We start from the raw sequence: 19,030 nt of genomic DNA on the forward strand, positions 1-19,030 counted from the left end.
TGTATTCTTGATTCTATTGGGACAAAGTAAGAGTCTTCTCCTGCAACTCTTCTGATAGTCGGGTGATCTCTTTTGATGACTAAGAAATTTTAATATCTTTTTCCTTCTCTTTTGTTCTTAGGAGATCCACTGTACTCTTAACATTCTTCAACTCATCCTTTCTCTTTTCTAGACAGCAAGTGACTTTCAAAAGGTCCGTCGTCACTACCTTTTGCTTAGATTGATGCCTAGTGCATGAACTGTATAGTCTTCGGGTTACATTTGACCCTCTGACTTGATCACATATGAAATTTTGGTGGCAAACATGATGGATTGATGCACCTCATTTTAGATGGTTTCAATACGCGACACCGTTGGTCTCGCAACATCTTTCTCCTTTCTCTTTTGTGCGCGATTTGCCTAAGCCGTTCTGGTGGTATCTGCCTAGTCTCTGAATTCAGCAGGAGATTGTATGTACTAGGAAGTAATGGGATACCTAGGAGGTAGAGCAAAAGGAATTGGAACTACTGTAGCCTAAAACTGAGCTTGCCTCGACAAATTCAATACTGAAGAAGGGAAAGGGGGAATATTTTGCAACTGTCTTGTGAACATGGAAGGAGATGCAAGGCTCTGCTGGAATGTGGGGAGTGTTTGAGTGAAATGTGAGGTAGGGGAAAACACTATGGAAACACTGGTAGCTGCTAAAAAAGGTGTAGAAACTATAGAAGCAAAAGATGGAAAAATTTATGGCATAGTAAAAGCTAAACTAGACATAGGGGGTGATGCTAAAACCTAAGTGGAGGCCTCCGTGGGAAATAGAATTTGAGTAGCAGTATGGTTTTTCATTGGGGCATGAGTGTCTACTTGAGAAATGGGAGGAATTGGGGTTCACAAACTTACCAAATATTGAGAAGATAGAAGAGGGGGAGCAAAATATACTTGGGCTGCAGAAGTGGTCAGAATTGGATTTGATGCGACCATTTTCTCCAAGGCTATTTTTTGTGTGTCATCTAGTTTTTATCTCTTCCCAGGTTAAAAATTGCCTATCTCAGCCATTTTATATGGTTGTTGAGTTCTTTGGGGCCTCTTTCAAAGTTTGAGTGCGCGGCTGTCGAATTGCTGGAAATTTCTCCACTCGTAGTTATGCCAGGTTCGACTGCAACTTTCTTGCCTTTGATCTCTCACAACTCATAAACCTCTTCTTCCTTGTCACCTTCAGTGTTATGATTCTCTTTATTCCAAATATCATCGAACTTATCATCCAAGGGGTTGGTCTAGAAATTGGGGATATAATCTTTGATTTCCTGTTGAAAGGTCCAAAAATCTGCAATCTTCCCTTCACACCAATCTCTTTGCTCGAGCTTCCTTCTAAGTGTTGCATTGATCTTCTTGGTAGTGTCCATCCGGGCCTTTATATCGTAGAAAGATAATGAAGGGGGCCTTTCAAGGTGAGAAGTGTTAACAAGAGAAGGATCCAAGCGAATGTTTAGGGAATCCACCAGCGGATTACGTTGCTCCTCCCAATAAGGTCAAGAAATGTGGGAGACTTTAACCTTGCAGTCTCATAGGTAGCCATCCGGGTCATAATTCCACTTATCTTTAATATATACCAAGTCCAAATGGGCCAACTTAGTAGCTAATATATGCTTGGTGCCTCGTTTTTCAATAATAATAGTGCCTAAGGCCTTAGGAGTGTCATGCATACAGGTTTGATGTCTCCTTGACCCATATTCTTTATCAGCAATTGAGAGATGCCTGAATAACTCTAGTGCAAGGAATTTATTAGTTGGTTAGGTCAGGAGCCGAAAAGGTTCTTCATCAAAGCCATAAACTCTTAGCATTGTAAAATCTACCCCCAAAAACTAGTCACATGGGGTTTTGGATTTTGACATCCATTTGACTTGTCTATTGGAAAATCGGGTGTGGGATTTCTCATGGATCAAGTCTTCCAAAATAGGAGTTAGAAACTGATCATATAAGGTATAGTAATCATAGGTGGAAGACAAAACATGAGTCCAGGCTGGCATTGACTTTCTACATTTATGCTCATCCACCACATACAAGTTCATATACTAGCTAAAGAAGTCCAAGTTTTGGTAAACATATGAGCTAGAAGATAAAGGTACCTAAACTTGAGCTGTGATTCATAGCTCTCAAAATATTTGAGCATAATCTTCTGAATAATCTCCACAAAATCAAAACAGAAGGGATCCTTTTGCTTCCTGAGCTTGAAAGCTAGGGCCATTTGAAAATTAATGTACAACTCTGTCTGTGTTGAAAAAAAAAATGAAAGCTAACATGGAGAATATATCCCACAAATCTTGATTGAAAGATTTGCTGGACAATGAGAATTTTGGTAACTCTCTCGCATCCTTCTTTAACTCAACATTGCAAAACTTGAGACGATCTTTTCTTGAAGACCAATAATCTTCCATCTTTTTTCTCATAAACCTCTCCACTTCCATTTCATGAGGAAGGATGCACAACATATCATTTATGTTATCAATGCTGATGACCAAAGTCTATAGATTCTTACCTTGAATCACCCCTACATCTCCATGGAAATTTAAAATGCATGCATGTAGTAGCTCTAGACAATAATATATCGATGGAACCATATATTGTGGGAGATCATAGAGCCATAATCATTTTCCTAGGGAGACAGTCTCTCCCTTCTTCACCTTCTTTTGCATCCTCGCAAAAGAACCCTCACACAATTTTTTTGGGTTAGAAGGTAGGTTTGGGTCACAAATGTTATCAGACTCATCACCCACAAGGGTTGAATTTGTGTGGTTTACCTTTGTTGCTGCTTTGGTGTTTGGGCAACTTGCCTTTTCTAGCATTCTAACTAAGGAATATGAAATATTCCCAAACATGTTGGAAATAGATGAAGGAGTAGATGGTCCTTCTTGTTGGAATCCAAGAACACTGAGAGGGGGGGGGTGAATCAGTCTTCTACCGGTATGATCAAATTTAACCTTATTAAAGCATGCATACACCAACCGGTATACCGATACATATAGAATTGAAAGAAGTAAAGAAACCAATAAGCCAATCACATAAATGAATACCATAATAAACAGAGTTCTACATGGAAAACCTCAAGAAAAAAAACCACGGTGGGATTTGTGACCCACAATATCAATCCAATGGCCATATGAAGAGATATTACAAAATATAGGGGCCTGCACTTGTAGGAAGGCTTACAGCCTAGAGCACACTGCTCAATCACAAAAGGAGCCTCATTGACTACATATAAATCCAGACTACAATCTGGAGAAATGAATGAACTACTAAGATAGCATCTTCTATGCCTGAATACAGTCCTGGTTAAGCTCTGTCTGTTTCGGTCTGAAACCCTAAACCCTTTACCAGAACAACCCTTTACAAAAATATCATCTCATACATAATCTCTCTCGTATATTTCACATCTGCTATCCATCCATATTCGCCTCCTTATCATCATCTTCATATCTCAAAATGATCTAATCCAACTAACCTATATGCCCTATACAGTTATCATGCCTTATGTCGGCTTACAAAGATAATTACAATATCAATATATATGTCGGCTAGATAACATATATACATGAATATCAAAAACAATTGCCGATGTCGGATCCAAAAGATGTCGACCCTCAATACCAATAATGTTATTCTAAACCATGTCAGCCTGCATTGCTGGTAACCAAAGAAAACCTTCCATCCCGCCAGTGCCGGTGAAGTGTTTGTGAAGTGTCTGTCGGTACACAATTGAACCAAAAAATGAAGCAAGAACAAGATACCATGTTTCCATCAATAACAACATATTGAAACCAACCAATTTAGTGTCAATTGCCAACAATTTCCTCCTTTGGCATTCATGGCAACACTCATGTGAAAAATGATCATGGTTTCATTTGTCGGTTTCATCCTAAGGCTGCTCCCCCTGAGCTGAATATCCATCAATACAAAATACTCCATACTTCCATAGTTTTCCATCTATATACTCCCCCTAATGCATACAACTCCCTCTTTTTCTTTTTTACATCAATATCTCTCCCCCTTTGACATCAATGCCATCAAAAATTCCAAAAAGCATACAAAAAATCCAAAACTGGGACGAAGAATGAAAGATATTGTATAATGAATAACCCAAAATTACCTTATCGGAGCTTAAAATATTCAAAAATATTTGGATATGCCTTCTCCAATAGCTCAAGATAAGTATCCCAACCAGATTTTAAAGTGTCAGAAATAGATATAAGTCCATTTAGCATATGGGCAAATGACTCTTTCTCATTTAACTCTGTCGGTGTGGGCTTACCAACTATATCTATACACTCCTTCTTATGTACACTAAGTGAGTCAAACCAGGGAATCAACAAACCTCTACGACTTTTGGCTCTTCTTATGATTTTGTCTTTTTCTTTCTCAAGAGCAGAAACTTGGGCTTCCAAAACCAAAATCTGACCATCAATGGATGTAGTCAATGAATTCAACCCATCAAAAGAATTGGCTATACTTGCAATTTTCTCCTGAGATTCCTTAATCTTCTTATCCAAATTAAATGTAAGAACATATGTGTTACATCATACTCTGTAAATACTTGTATAGTGCTTTAAATAATTATCTATCAATTTCAACTTATCATTGATTTCCTTCTTTTCAAACTCAATCATTTGATCAAATGTAGCTCTCTTTGCCTGTGTACCTCTCTAGTACTTGTCGGTTTGATATCTATTGCAAGGATTGAAAATCATTTGAAATGTGCTTAGTGATTGTCTTAAGCTTGCCAGATGGGCTCGCTTCTCTGTCAAACTTGCACTCTGGGACTAGTCTATGTAAAATAGTGATAGATTGATCAATAACACCTTTATCCATAGATCCCTCCTTCATCATTTTCTATGCAACCATCATCATGAGTTCAGTAGAGCTCATCTCAGTTATGCTTTTCTTTTCAACCTGTGAGGTGTCAATTGACAAAAGTGATGGACTCACTATTGGTTCCCTACTGAATTCCCCTTTCTTCTCCTCTGATGATTTAACCTTTATAGCTTCCTCACTTGCATCGATGGCTTTGCCACTTGGTGCAGTCTCAATAACTATCGGTTCCTCCCTAGGAACTATAACCTCATCCTATACATTATTAACCTTTACACTCTCTATATTTGTTTGTATCTCAACATTTGCCTGTACATTTATATCTACCAGGGGCTTAATTTATACTATCTTAATGTTTTTCAAAATTGAGGGTGAATTACCCATAATACCCTTTCCTTTTCCTTCAATCGGGATGTCTACAGTATCTGTCTTAGATTCTGGTGAAGTATAAAAGCCATGGTTCTCTTCAAAGAACTTAACCCATGCCTTGTGGGTCTCCTTGATTATCTCATTTACTCTACCTAACATAAAACTGATTATTCTATGTTTGTTGTTAAAGATTTTCCTATCTGCAAACTCAAGTGTCTTGTCCATCTCCTCTGGAGCAATAGAAACACAAACATATAACAACTCTTGTATCTTTATATGCTTTTCCTCTTGCATTGCTGATAGTCTCCTAACATCTAACATATCATACAATTATGCCGGTATTTGGTTTTCAATTTCTATCAAGGCTTTCTTATAAATATCCAAATATAACAATACTGTTTCCTCTACCTCTCTTTGTTCATCATCCTCTAAATGTTCATAATAAAATTGTACATTCTTTAACATACCATCTTTAGTAATATCATCAACTAATTTTGAACAAGTCTTTGGTGGAATGATAGTTACATTACCAGATTCAATTGCCAAATCAATGTCACCCTTCTTCTTCCTTCTTCCAATACCAGATGGAGCAGAAGGTGTTTCTTTTGGAGCTCATTTATGTGCCGGTAACTTGAATGTAACTTTCCTAACCGGTTGCTTTTTAGCCTCTACCTTGGTTTCTTCTGTTTTCTTCATTATAACCCTTTTGAATGCCAGGGGTGTGTTATCTTCAGATGCAGATTCAATTGCAATAGGTGTTGGCATTATGATGAATTTTATATAACCGGTGAAACGGTTGTCATTGTTGGCAACATCATCTTCTAAGTCTCCACAATCCATCGATAAAGGAGTAAAGGGTAACTGATGAAGAACAAGAGTCCTTATTCCTATCAACAGTGAGTAGACCGATATACAGGAGTTAACTGGCTAAGTAGTGAGTAGACCGGTATACAAGGGTTAACTGGCTAAGTAGTGAGTAGACCAGTATACAGGGGTTAACCGACTAAGTAGTGACTAGACCGGTATATAGAGGTTAACCAGCTAAGTAGTGAGTAGACCGGTATATAGGAGGTAACCGGCTAAGCAGTGAGTAGACAAGTATATAGGAGGTAACCGGCTAAGCAGAATTGGACCAGTACATAGGCAACAATTGACAATAAAGGAGTCTCAACCGACAGACCCAGATAACATCTAGTTGAATCGATGGTCTTTCATTTTCAACCGATGAACTTATCGGCATGAACAACTACCTTAACCAATATTCCTGGAATGAATTTTGGAGAGTAATTTGAGGCGCGATAATAGAATTTTGAATCTGATTTTTTGGGGGAAAGTTGGTGCCAGGACATAAGGCTAATATATTCACATCATTCATTCTATGTGTGTTGTTGTCAATGTGAAAAAGATCTGTGTGAATGTAAACAGGGGAAGCATAATAGAGTGTAGCAGATAGAGGTATGAATCGATGAAGATGACACCGATCAAAAGAACAAAGCATGCAAAGTGGATCTATGAGACAGAGGTAGTGTCATCAGACAGATCAATCATCTTTGTTGCCTTCTTAAAATTGCAGCATTGTAAATCCCTTAACAGGGTGAACCTTAACCGGTTCTTTCTGTAAAATCTCTTAACCGAGTCACTTCAGATATGAAGTTGTAAAATCCTCTAGCAAGGTCAATTTTAACAAGTTCTAAGGTATTCTTAATCGGATACCAGTCACTATTAACAGGGTGATGTTCTCAGAAAGAACTGGTTGTAAGCTCTTAACAAGGCACTCTTTTTCACTGCATTAAAAGAGATTGTGGGTTATCCCCACCATGGATTTTCTCCCTCTAACCGAGGGTTTCCATGTATAATTGCTAGTGTTATGTGATGCTTATTTGTGCATGCAATTCTCTTTTATTTGATGTTCTCTGCTTTCATGATTTATGCAATGTTTAAGTAGATTTGAAAGGATAGTTGCAAACCGGTCAATTTGAATGTTTGAATTGTGTATAAATTATTTTGGTTGATTCACCCTGCCTCTTAGTCACCGGTTAATACCAACAATTGGTATCAAAGCTTTGGTCCTATGAAGAAAATCTTGGTAGCTTGAGGAAAAGATCATGGAGGAATACCGGTATCAGAAGCAGATTGATGAAGCTAATGAAATTATTGCTCAACTGAAAGAGAGACTGAGAAAATCTCTTGCTAAAATAAAGGAACTAGTTCTACAAATAAATGAGAAGCAGGATATCATAGATCAACTCTCTAACAGAGTGAATCTGAAGAAGCAGAAGAAGAAGTCTCAGAACTCATGTAAAAGAACAAGAAGTTGACTGGACAAACAACATATCTAAAAAGAGAACATGAAAGTCAGGCCCTGAGAATGACTGAAATACTAGAAACCAACATAATTGCAGATGAAAGAAAAAGAGATGCAGAAGAAGCTTTGTCAAAAGCTGAAAAAGCCAAAAGGCTTGTTGAAGAAGCCCTAAGAGAAAATGATGCAATCATCATTGAAAAAGATGAAGAAATATGATCTCACTTAGGAGAATGAATATATACATGAGCATCTGCATGACAACACGGAGGAAAAGGAAAAGATGATGAAAGAGATTGAACAACTCAAAAATGAGTTGAAAGTTGCAAATGAGAGAAATGAAAAGCTGAGGAAATTTAATGAAAGCTCTGAGAAGATAGATGAACAATTAAAAGCTCAGAGGAGAACAAAGGAGACAACTGATCTTGGTTACTCCAGGACAGGTCCTATGGAAACTGGAGAATCATCTAAATCCAAAAGGATGAAGGATGATAAAAGGAACAATTTAGGAATGAAAGGTATGAAGTTTTCTAAATATTCTTGCAATCATTGTGGTAAACCGGGTCATAAGTCTGATGTCTATCGAAATCAACCGGTTAGTCAAAAGAAGTCTTTCACCTCTGATGGTTATTGCCATAATTGTCACAAGTATGGTCACACTACTTATGAGTGTAGATCTCGATCTAACAACATGTCAAATAGAAGAAGCTTTAATGGATATTGCTTTACATGCAATAAATATGGACACAAAGTTGAAGAGTGTATGTTCAAGTCAAATGTATCAAGATCACCATTCAAACCGGTTAGCCCTGATAAAAGGAGTAATCAATTCAATGTCACTTGTTCCACTTGTGGTAATTTTGGTCATGGTGCAACAAATTACAGAATGAGAATGGGTGAGTGAAATAATGCAGGACCATGGAGGACAAATGGTATGGCATGTTTCAATTGCCATAAGATCAGTCACTTAGCTAGAGAATGTAGGAACCGATCCCATAACCAGTCTAAAGATAGGAACCAGTTTGGCAAGAAGAAAGGGCAAAATGACCTAAAATGAAAGAAGACAATTGAATAAGCGAGGAATGAAATGAAAAAGACATGGATTAAGAAGGAAGAAAGAAAAGAAGGAGAAAGTCATTCTGAACCTAAGTCATCATCTATCGATGATGATAGTTCCTCTTCAAACTAGGCATACCGATGCTTAGGGGGAGCACATATGGTAAGATCACTATTGAATCCCCTCGACCGATATGAGGTTATGTCTATCTACATACTTTAGATGCATAAAAGTTTGTTTGAAGCTCTTATTTGGTAAATGTTTTGAGGGTTAGTGTAAATGTTGTTTGTGTACTGGTATTGGTAACAAACAATCGGTAAAAAGTGAATCGGTGTACCTTAGTTGTAAATGGTCAAAATTACACTAACTAGTCGTTGCATTGAAGCACCGATAAATCTTAATGGATAAATAAAGAAATGTTAATACATTTGATTTACCTTGCTTTCTTGTGAACATTCTTGAGCTCTCGTGCGACCTAAGGCAACCAAAATCTTGCAAGTGCTATTTGTGAGAAGTGATCAAGCGACATTATAGTGGTGATTGGCAACCCTAGAGGAGAAGGTATACTAGGTATTCAAACCCTGTTTTGAATAATTTATTTGAAAGTCATCATGGTAGCTTCTGTATTGATTCTTGTATTGGTTGAAGCACTTAAGGAATCACAACCTGAGTTCAAACTGCATCCTATGAAGGCTGGAGAGATTGAAATGACCAGTGCCCTATCATCTGTGCCCTCTGGTGTGTTACTGGTTGAAGATATTCACTCCTTCATCCATTGCAAGATTGAAGAACTTGGAGATAAATTTATTTGAAGTGAATTTAAAGGGTTCTGTAATCATGATCTGTTGAAGACAGAATATTTGCATATGAAGACCAAGGGTTTGTCAAATGCTGTTGATTTTCCTGATCAATTTTATGCCAATTGGGTTAGGTATGTATTAAGCAGAGTGCATGATCAATTTTTATGGCTTGAAGCTAAAGCACCAATTAAGATAAAAAAGGATGTAATTCAAAGAGTAACATGGTTTAGCGCAATCGGTGAAACACTAACCTTAAGAACAATATCATCTACTAAAGTCACTCGGTTGACTCAATCCCAATGTGACAAAAGAGCAATGACAATCGCTCATATTGAGGATGCAAAAGTGAGGTTTGCTTCCGCAATGATGGGTTATAGGATCTATCAATCAAGCCACATGAATAGTGTGTCGAGCGGTGCTATACATGCAGCCTTTCGAATCATCAAGGAGGATGCAACATATGATATTTGTGAGATGATCAGAAGTCAATTTCTGGTAAACATGGAGTGAATTAAGAAGGATAAGAAACAATCATTCAAGTATGGCTCATTACTGGTATGTATATTTTTCTATGTGCAAAATTTCTTTCCTGGTAAGGGCAATGTTGTGTGGTCTGAAAATAAATCTATCATGGTTCAAATTGGTGAAATGATTAGGGATTTAGGTGATAAGTTTGGGGAAACAATGTGGGGATATTTTAAAGAATTCCAAATCAGAATGCACAAAAGAGAGAGAATCCCAATCGGTATAGTTCAAAAGTATAAGGACAACATTCATTTTCTGGTTAACACTGATTGTTGCATCATTCAAGTGGTTCAACCTAGAACCTTTTGGATACCTGCTATGGGTTATGAGGTCGGAGCAGCCATTACTAAGGTGTATGCAAACATGTTACTATCTAAACCGGTAGATAGAAAAGCAAAGAAATTTGGAACTTATGAGGGGGCAAGCTCCAAAATAAAATAGGAACTTAAGGAGCCAATAATTCAAAGAAAAGTAAGGAAAATGATTGATACACTAGACAAAAAGTATGCAGGTGAAGCATCTGGTGCTACTACTTCCACCGGTACTAGTGAACAAATAAGGGCCAAATCAACCAAAGTTAAAGAACAAATAGAGGAAAGGAAGAAAATGTCAAAGGTAAAACCCAAGGATACTGCAACCAGCAAGCTGACATCATATACAAAAGAAAAGGAAATAGATAATCCTGCATCTTCACCAGGTAAAGATAGATTGGTAGGAGTAACATATGCAAGGAAGAAAAAATGTGAAGGGACAATTGACACAAAGGCTAATAAGAAGCCAAAGAAAGATGAAAAGGAGGGTGATAACACTGACACCTAATTTGATGTGGAAATAAAAGAAGTCAGAAGAAGTGGTAGAAATGTACTTCCAACTGTTGATGAATTGGTCTATGGGATCAAAGAGTTTAGAGGTCTATCTGGTGTTAGGAGAAAATATCCCCTCTACAACAAGGAGGACAAAAGAAAAATTGAAGACGCACTTATGTGGAACATGCATAAGTTCTTCAAAACTCCCAATGAACTATATGGAATAGTTCCATCAAACTTGCAAAATCAAATTGAAGGGAGATGGAAAACAACTTTAGCTATTGAGAAAGAGCATAGGATTAAAGCACTCATGGAAGTGAAACATGAGCTTGATTATAATCAAGCATCTATAATGGCAGAAGCATGTATTCAACGCTTTAAAATAAGGAACAAGACATGAAGAGTGGCCATAGGAGATGTCCAAGGTGTGCATGATGAGGGTGTTGTCTTATGGAAAACAATCTTGAGCCAGCAAAAGGAAGCTGAAGAAGAAATAGCAAAGGGAACAAAATAGGACCAAGGTACAGCTTCCCTTGACTAAGGGAAAGGTAAGGACAAAGACTCTACTGAAGGTTTTGATGTTTTCTTAGTTGATGATATCATCGGTAATGTTGTGTCAGATATTCCTAATCTGACTAAGGATGTAGAGCAACCAGTTGAACACAAATCAACTGTTGAAACTATTGATATTGGTGTTTCACCAGTAAAGGGAACCACTCAAACCAAGCATCCCAGTGTAGATGAAGTTATAGTTGAAGATATACCTTATAAAGATACATCTCACAAAACTTCAGTAACAATAAATCCTACTGACAATGAACCCCTTTTATCAGAAAAAAAGGAAATAGAGGATAAGGAAGAAAAAGAGAAGGAAGTAGAAAAGAAGCAAGTAGAGATGACATAAACAGAGACCAAGAAAACAATGGTGGACACTCCTTCGGTAAAGAGGAAGTTAGATTTAGAAAAGGAGAGTGAAAAGAATAAAGTTAAATTCACCACCGCAACTAGCTTTGAGGTTAAGGATGAAGAAAAGAATGAAGAAATAGAGAAGGAAGAAGAGGAAGACTCTGTAATCGACATAAAGAAGATGACCCCCAAACAATTAATGAAAGTTTCTGAAAAATTGAAACTTCAAGCTAAAAAGGCAAAACTTAGAGAAAAGAAAAAGAAGACCAAAATTTTTAATACTACAAAAACCATTTTGTCTGATCTCATTCCTGACATCCCTGTTGATGACAATGCACCCAACATTGATCAGTTGGGAACTCTTGTCAAGGCAATCGGTTTAGAGGAAACCGATTTGGAGAAGGTTGCAGTTAGATAGTATGAAAGAAAGAGAGGTGAAAAATTAATGGAACACATATCAGTTGGCAAAGTTTCTCTCTCCACCAGCACTGAAGAGGTCAAATCCATTCTACAGGAAGTTGGCCAATTATTGGTCAAGTCATCAAGCTTCACCGATTTAATCAAAGATCTTGAAGATAAAAGAGCTCAGACTCAAAGGGAAATCTAAGACCTATTAGGTTCTTTTGATCCTCTAACAAGCTCTGCAATGACCTTTAGTGGAAAGGTCAAACAATTAACTCATGAAATCAAAGAATTAAAAGAGGAAGAGGATAAACGAGCTCTTAGTTTGCTAGAGCTACAGTGCTACCTTGCATCGATCATTAATTTCATGCAAAGGAATGTCAAAGAAGCAGAAGGCCTAATAAGTGCACCCGATTATAAGTCAGTAGATGAAATGGAGGATTTTGTTACAATTTTGCATGGACACTTCAACACCATGAAACAGGTGAAGTCTTCATGGCAATCCTCTTTGCAAGCTACTAAAGAAAATTTCAAAGACATTTTTGCTTTACTTTCATGAATCCTTTTGTATATTCTTTGCTATTGATGTCAAAAGGGGGAGTTTGTATATGTACATGAGGTAGATGAAACAGGGGTTAGAACTGACACATACATGACTACTTTGCAGTGCTTGCCACCAATGCCAAAGGGGGAGTTTGTTGACATTATGATGCATTTTATATGACCGGTGAAATGGTTGTCATTGTTGGCAACATCATCTTCTAAGTCTCCACAATCCATCGGTAAAGGAGTAAAGGGTAACTAGTGAAGAACAAGAGTCCTTATTCCTATTGGCAGTGAGTAGACTGGTATATAGGGGTTAACCGGCTAAGCAGTGAGTAGACCGGTTTACAGGGGTTAACCGACTAAGTAGTGACTAGACTGGTATATAGAGGTTAACCGGCTAAGCAGTGAGTAGACCGGTATACAAGAGGTAACCAACTAAGTAGCGAGTAGACCGGTATATAAGAGGTAACTGGCTAAGCAAAATTGGACCGGTACATAGGCGACAACCGACAATACAGGAGTCTCAACCGATAGACCTAGATAACATCTAGTTGAATCGAAAGTCTTTCCTTTTCAACCGACGAACTTATCGGCATGAATGACTACCTTAACCGATATTCCCAGAATGATTTTTGGAGAGTAATTTGAGGCACGATAATATAATTTTGAATCTGATATTTTGGGGGAAAGGTGGCGCCAGGACATAAGGCTAATATATTCACATCATTCATTCTATGTGTGTTGTTGTCAATGTGAAAAAGATTTGTGTGAATGTAATTAGGGGAGCATAATAGAGTGTAGCAGATAGAAATATGAATCGGGGAAGCCGACACCAATCAGAAGAACAAAGTATGCAAAGTGGATCTATGAGACAGAGGTAGTGTCATCAAACAGATCAATCATCTTTGTTGCCTTCTAACAATTGCAAAATTGTAAATCCCTTAGCAAGGTGAACCTTAACCGGTTCTTTATGTAAAATCTCTTAATCGAGTCACTTTAGATATAAAGTTGTAAAATCCTGTAGCAAGGTAAACTTTAACAGGTTCTAAGGTATTCTTAACCGGATACCAATCACTTCTAACAGGGTGATGTTCTCAGAAAGAGCTGGTTGTAAGCTCTTAACATGGCACTCTTTTTCACTACAGTAAAAGAGATTGTGGGTTATCCCCATCATGGTTTTCTCCCTCTAACCAAGTGTTTCCATGTATAATTGCTAGTGTTATGTGATGCTTATTTGTGCATGCAAATCTATTTTATTTGATGTTCTCTACTTTCATGATTTATGCAATGTTTAAGTAGATTTGGAAGGATAGTTGCAGATTGGTCAGTTTGAATGTTTGAATTGTGTATAAACTATTTTGACTTATTCACCCCCCTCTCAGTCATCGGTTAATATTAACAATAGGTTCGATAAATATTTCTGGTTCTTTTCTCTTCCTGCCTTTCTCCAGGACATCATCAATCAATGCTTTGATGTTCTGTGAAACTTTTTCAACAAATTTACTTGCCTTTCATTCCTGCTTCTCTCTCTTCTTCCAGTTGAACTCAGTTTCCACCTCTTGTGTCTTCTATTTAGCAGTACCGCAGGGTTTCTCAGCTTCATCAATAGGTGCATCAATCAAAATCTTTGCATAAGCATCTAAAATTTGTGTATCAATTTCATAACCCACCTCCTCAATCCAGATCTTCTTAGGTTTGAACACTTCCATGAGTGTTTGATCTTTCTTCACCATGAAGCATATGTCAGTTGAGTATTTCTCAACAATGTGCTTAGGAATCCTTTCTCTAATTTTTATAGCCTTCTGGAATGCCTTAAAATAACCCCATACTTTGTCATCTCTCTGACCACACAATGTAGCGATTGACTATTTCAATTGTCTCCCTACCGGGATATCAAATGCCCATTGTCTCTTCCCAAAATCGGGATTCTCATTGATAAAAAATAACATTAAACAGACAATTAGGTTATCATACCGAAAAGTCCCTTTCTTTTCTCCTTTAATCTTTCCTAGGTTTATCAACAGTTCATCCAACATCCAACCACATAGATCCAATTTCTTATTTTCTCTCATCATCTTATAAGCTGCAAAAATGCAAGAGCTAGAAACAAAATTCAGTTGGTTTGATTGAGTTACCCTGTAACTGATGACCATACTACTGAATCTGATGTCTGTGTCGGTGATAGTACTAATTCTCATAGATCACTTGTCCGAAGTTGCGTCGATAATCTTGTTGACACGATCAGTAGAAATCTTCTTATCCAGACACTGCCTAAACTATGGTAAACTGGTGATTGCCCTAATGGCCTCCTTTGTAATCTTATATGGTCTATCTAACCAGATAAAATCTCCATGCACTCTGCTCAAAACATACCTAATGATTTCATCTTCTAATTTCAGAATGTCCAGAATGCCGGTAAACCCTAGATCAACAATATGTTGGTATTCAAGTTCAATCTTACCAGAATCTCCCATTAACTCTTTCATTTACATGCTCTTGATATCACTCATTCCCAAATCCTCAATGTGACAGTGGATGTAAGCTCTTACATCTATGACATACACAACTCCTTTCGGGACACGGGAAAAAGCACCAACCGAATCGTCCAGGGTAGCAACTTGCAGATATCTCTTGAAACTTGGCCTGGGATGATCCTTGACCTCAACAATAGTTGGATTTGCAACAAAGATAGGTACAAATGATGATCCTGCTTCCATGATTGAAGATAAATATCTGTGAATCACTGCCGGTGAAAAACCCTAAAGAATTCTTCCAATCGCTGGTGAAATCGCTCAAGAAGATATCTGCTCTCACTGAATTGCCTTTAATCGCTTTGAATCGCTCTTAATCGCTTCTAAATGTAACGTGATAAAAAATGAAGTAGATTCAACCTTTTATCCTCCAAGAAAAACCCTAATCTTTCATTGACATCAATGACTTCCGGTGGAAGATACCGAATCTCGATAAAATATCTCCATGCCGGATAAGCATCTCTAATGTCTGGAACATCTTCCAGAACCTCTTCCCAAGGCATATGCAACAGCTTCATGAATTTTTGCCTACCCCTAAGGCATCTGCCTCAGTTACCGAATGAGCTTCCTGCTGGTGTAGGAGCAACCTCCTCTGCCAGATAAGTAACCGGTGCATTCCCATCTGTTGATTGTTCTTCAGTCTTCCTGACCCATCTCTGGGTATGATCTTGATAGATTTCATTAACCTTTTCTTTCCCTTTATCATTTGATCCTCCATTACCAACCGGTGGATTTATGCTTCTACAAAATTTAGCAATATGTCTAGCCTCATTACATGCATAACATGTAACATTGTTCTTTTGAATTGCTTTGCTAAAATCAGTATAATTGCTTGACCTGCACTGATTAGCCACATGTCCAAATTTTCCACATGCATAACATTTTACATTCATTCTGCAATCTTCTGTTTTATGACCATTCTTATTGCATTTAGAACATTGACCGGGAGCAGAATTATTGTTCTGAGTTGCTCTATTTCTACATTGCTTAGCCATGTGACCAAATTTATTGCAAACAAAGCATCTACCATTAAATTTATAAGCATTGAACTTCCTTACTGATGCCTTATGGTTTTGATCTTCATTAGCAGTACCAGAACTTTGTCCTTGTTCAAATCCAAGTCCACTGGAATCTCCATTGTGCCTTTATCTCTTTAATAAATCATCTAGCTGTGCTGAACTAATCTTGAATTTTTCTCTATACTCACTTGCAATAGTTAGATCATCTCTCAGAATTATGATTTGTCTCTCAAGCTCTTGTTCATTACTCTGGGATTGTACTAAATCAGTTCTCAACATATCATTTTCATTAACTAGCCTACCACATTCTTCAAATTTGTTCTTTAGAGATACAACAAGATTTTCTTCTTCTTTCGGTCTTCAATCTCCTTAGACATCCTCATAGTTATAGCTTGCATTTCATTTCTCATGACCATGCTCTCCTGACTCAGCTTCTGACACTGTTCCTTAAGTACATCTTTCTCTTCATCATCCTGATTTTGCAAAATTTCCTTCCTCCTAGCTTAAACAGATGACAATCTCTCCTGTAGGACAAGAATGAATTCCTGAGAAGAATTCAATTCATTTTGTAACTTCAAGTTCTTTATCCTTTCAACATCATAATCTTCAAGTGCCACCTCAAGTTGCTTTTCCAAACTCATATCCATGGATTCTGGATTCAAGATCTCCCTCAAGTTGTTAAAATTCCTCAGAGGCATAAGGCTTTGATACCAATTGTTGGAATCCAAGCACATTGAGAGGGGGTGGGGGGGCGTGAATCAGTGTTCTATAGTTATGATCAATTTTAACCTTATCAAAGCATGCATACACCAACTGGTACACCGGTACATATAAAATTAAAAGAAGTAAAGCAACCAACAAGCCAATCAAATAAATGAATACCATAACACACAACATTATACATGGAAAACCTCAAAGAGGAAAAACCACGGTGGGATTTGTGACCCACAATATCAATCCACTAGCCATATGAAGAGATATTACAAAATATAGGGGCCTACACATGCATGAAGGCTTATATCCTAGAGCACATTGCTCAATCACAAAAGGAGCCTCACTGAATACATATAAATCCAGACTATAATCCGAAGAAATGAATGAACTACTAAGATAGCATCTTCTATGCCTGAATACAGTTCTAGTTAAGCTCTGTCTGTTCCAGTCTGAAACCCTAAACCCTTTATTGGAATAACCCTTTACAAAAATATCCTCTCATACATAATCTCTCTCCTATATTTCGCATATTCTATCCATCCATATTCGCATCCTTATCATCATCTTCATATCTCAAAATGATCTAATCCAACTGACCTATATACCCTATACAATTTATCATGCCTTATGTCGGCTTACAAAGATAATTACAATATCAATATATATGTCGGCTAGATAGCATAAATACATGAATATAAAAAATAATTGCCAATGCCAGATCCAAAAGATGTCGGCCTTCAATACCGATAACCTTATTCTAAACCATGTCAGCCTGCATTGTCAGTAACCAAAGAAATCCTTCCATCCTGTCGATGTTGATGCCAGTGCGGTGAAGTGTCTGCGAAGTGCCTGTCGGTACACAGTTGAACCGAAACATGAAGCCGGAACAAGATACCATGTTGCCATCAATGACAACATATTGAAACCAACCAATTGAGCGTAAATTTCCAACACTTCTTTGTTTTTTGGAGCTCCTTTTGCTACCATTATATCCTTACTCTGCAAATATCTAGGACAATTCTATTCCTTGGTGTCCTTGGCAATTCTTCAGCTCTATTATAGTGTTAAACACATAGTTTTTTTTAACGTTTACTCCTCTTGTAACCCTGACTAACCTTTAGGTTAATCGCATGGTGAGTCATTACACCCTAGGCATGCCGATATTTCATTTTTTTGTGCGAAATTAATTTGTCGTTGATGTAAGAAATCCACCTTAGTGTGGTACTTGATTATTTTCTTTTTGGAAAGCCACATTTTTGAAAGAGCCGCAAGTAGTTAGTACAAGCCTTTTACATACCTTTCATTTATAACCGAATGAAGAAGATTTGATAGGAGACATTAATCGCCTAATTTTCTGCAAATTTTAAACTTTATGGCAAGATACATGGCATGTGTCTAGACAATTTAGGTTTCCCAAGGACGCTGCCACCAACTCATTGTCTTTTTGCCACCTTGGCTTCACACACTAGTCTTTTAATTTGAGTAAGATTCTCAAGATTTCAATCTAACGTAAATTTTGTACTACTGCCATCTGGATCCTTAGGCTTGGCCTATAAATCATTGATGAGTTATGATGGTAAAACCATCTCAAGATAGCTTTTAAGTGTGGACTCTTAGCCACTTCGTAGCTTATGCTAGATTTATTCCCTTAGGAAAAAATGTTGATTGATACTCCCATTAGATTTGTAGGCTCAAAGACACAATTGGCTTTCCTTGGGGAAATAATAGACAACAGATTGTTGTGAATGACCAAGGTGAAACATGCATTGGCAATTGAAACAATTAAATGGATTTTGAGTGATGATTTTATAACCGAAGAAGATATGTACAAAATAAATACTGATATTACTTCCTGGTTATGTTGCCTCTCTGTTGGACTTGGGTAAACCCAAGGGTAACTTTATTCTTCTTACTAGAGAAGTATTCCCAAAACATCTGCTTGTCGGTTTGGATGAGGTTTTGCATACTGTGGTGATTGGTCTTAGTATTCCTACTGTAATAGACCTCAGGCTTTACAATACCCTCGGTGAAGTGGTTCCTTGGCTTCCTTTCCTTGGAGGCTTTTGGACAACTAATGTGGAACAACACCACACAAAGTCTTGAAGTGCCAGCCACTTCTTGATGTGACTCATGAGCGTGGAGCCAATCTATGGTTTGCATTGGTATAGTAATTTTTGAAACCTCATTGCTCTGCATGCTCCTGCTACTGCA

Source organism: Cryptomeria japonica, chromosome 10 (genome assembly GCF_030272615.1).
Source record: "Cryptomeria japonica chromosome 10, Sugi_1.0, whole genome shotgun sequence".
In the NCBI taxonomy this organism is placed as follows: Eukaryota; Viridiplantae; Streptophyta; class Pinopsida; order Cupressales; family Cupressaceae; genus Cryptomeria; species Cryptomeria japonica.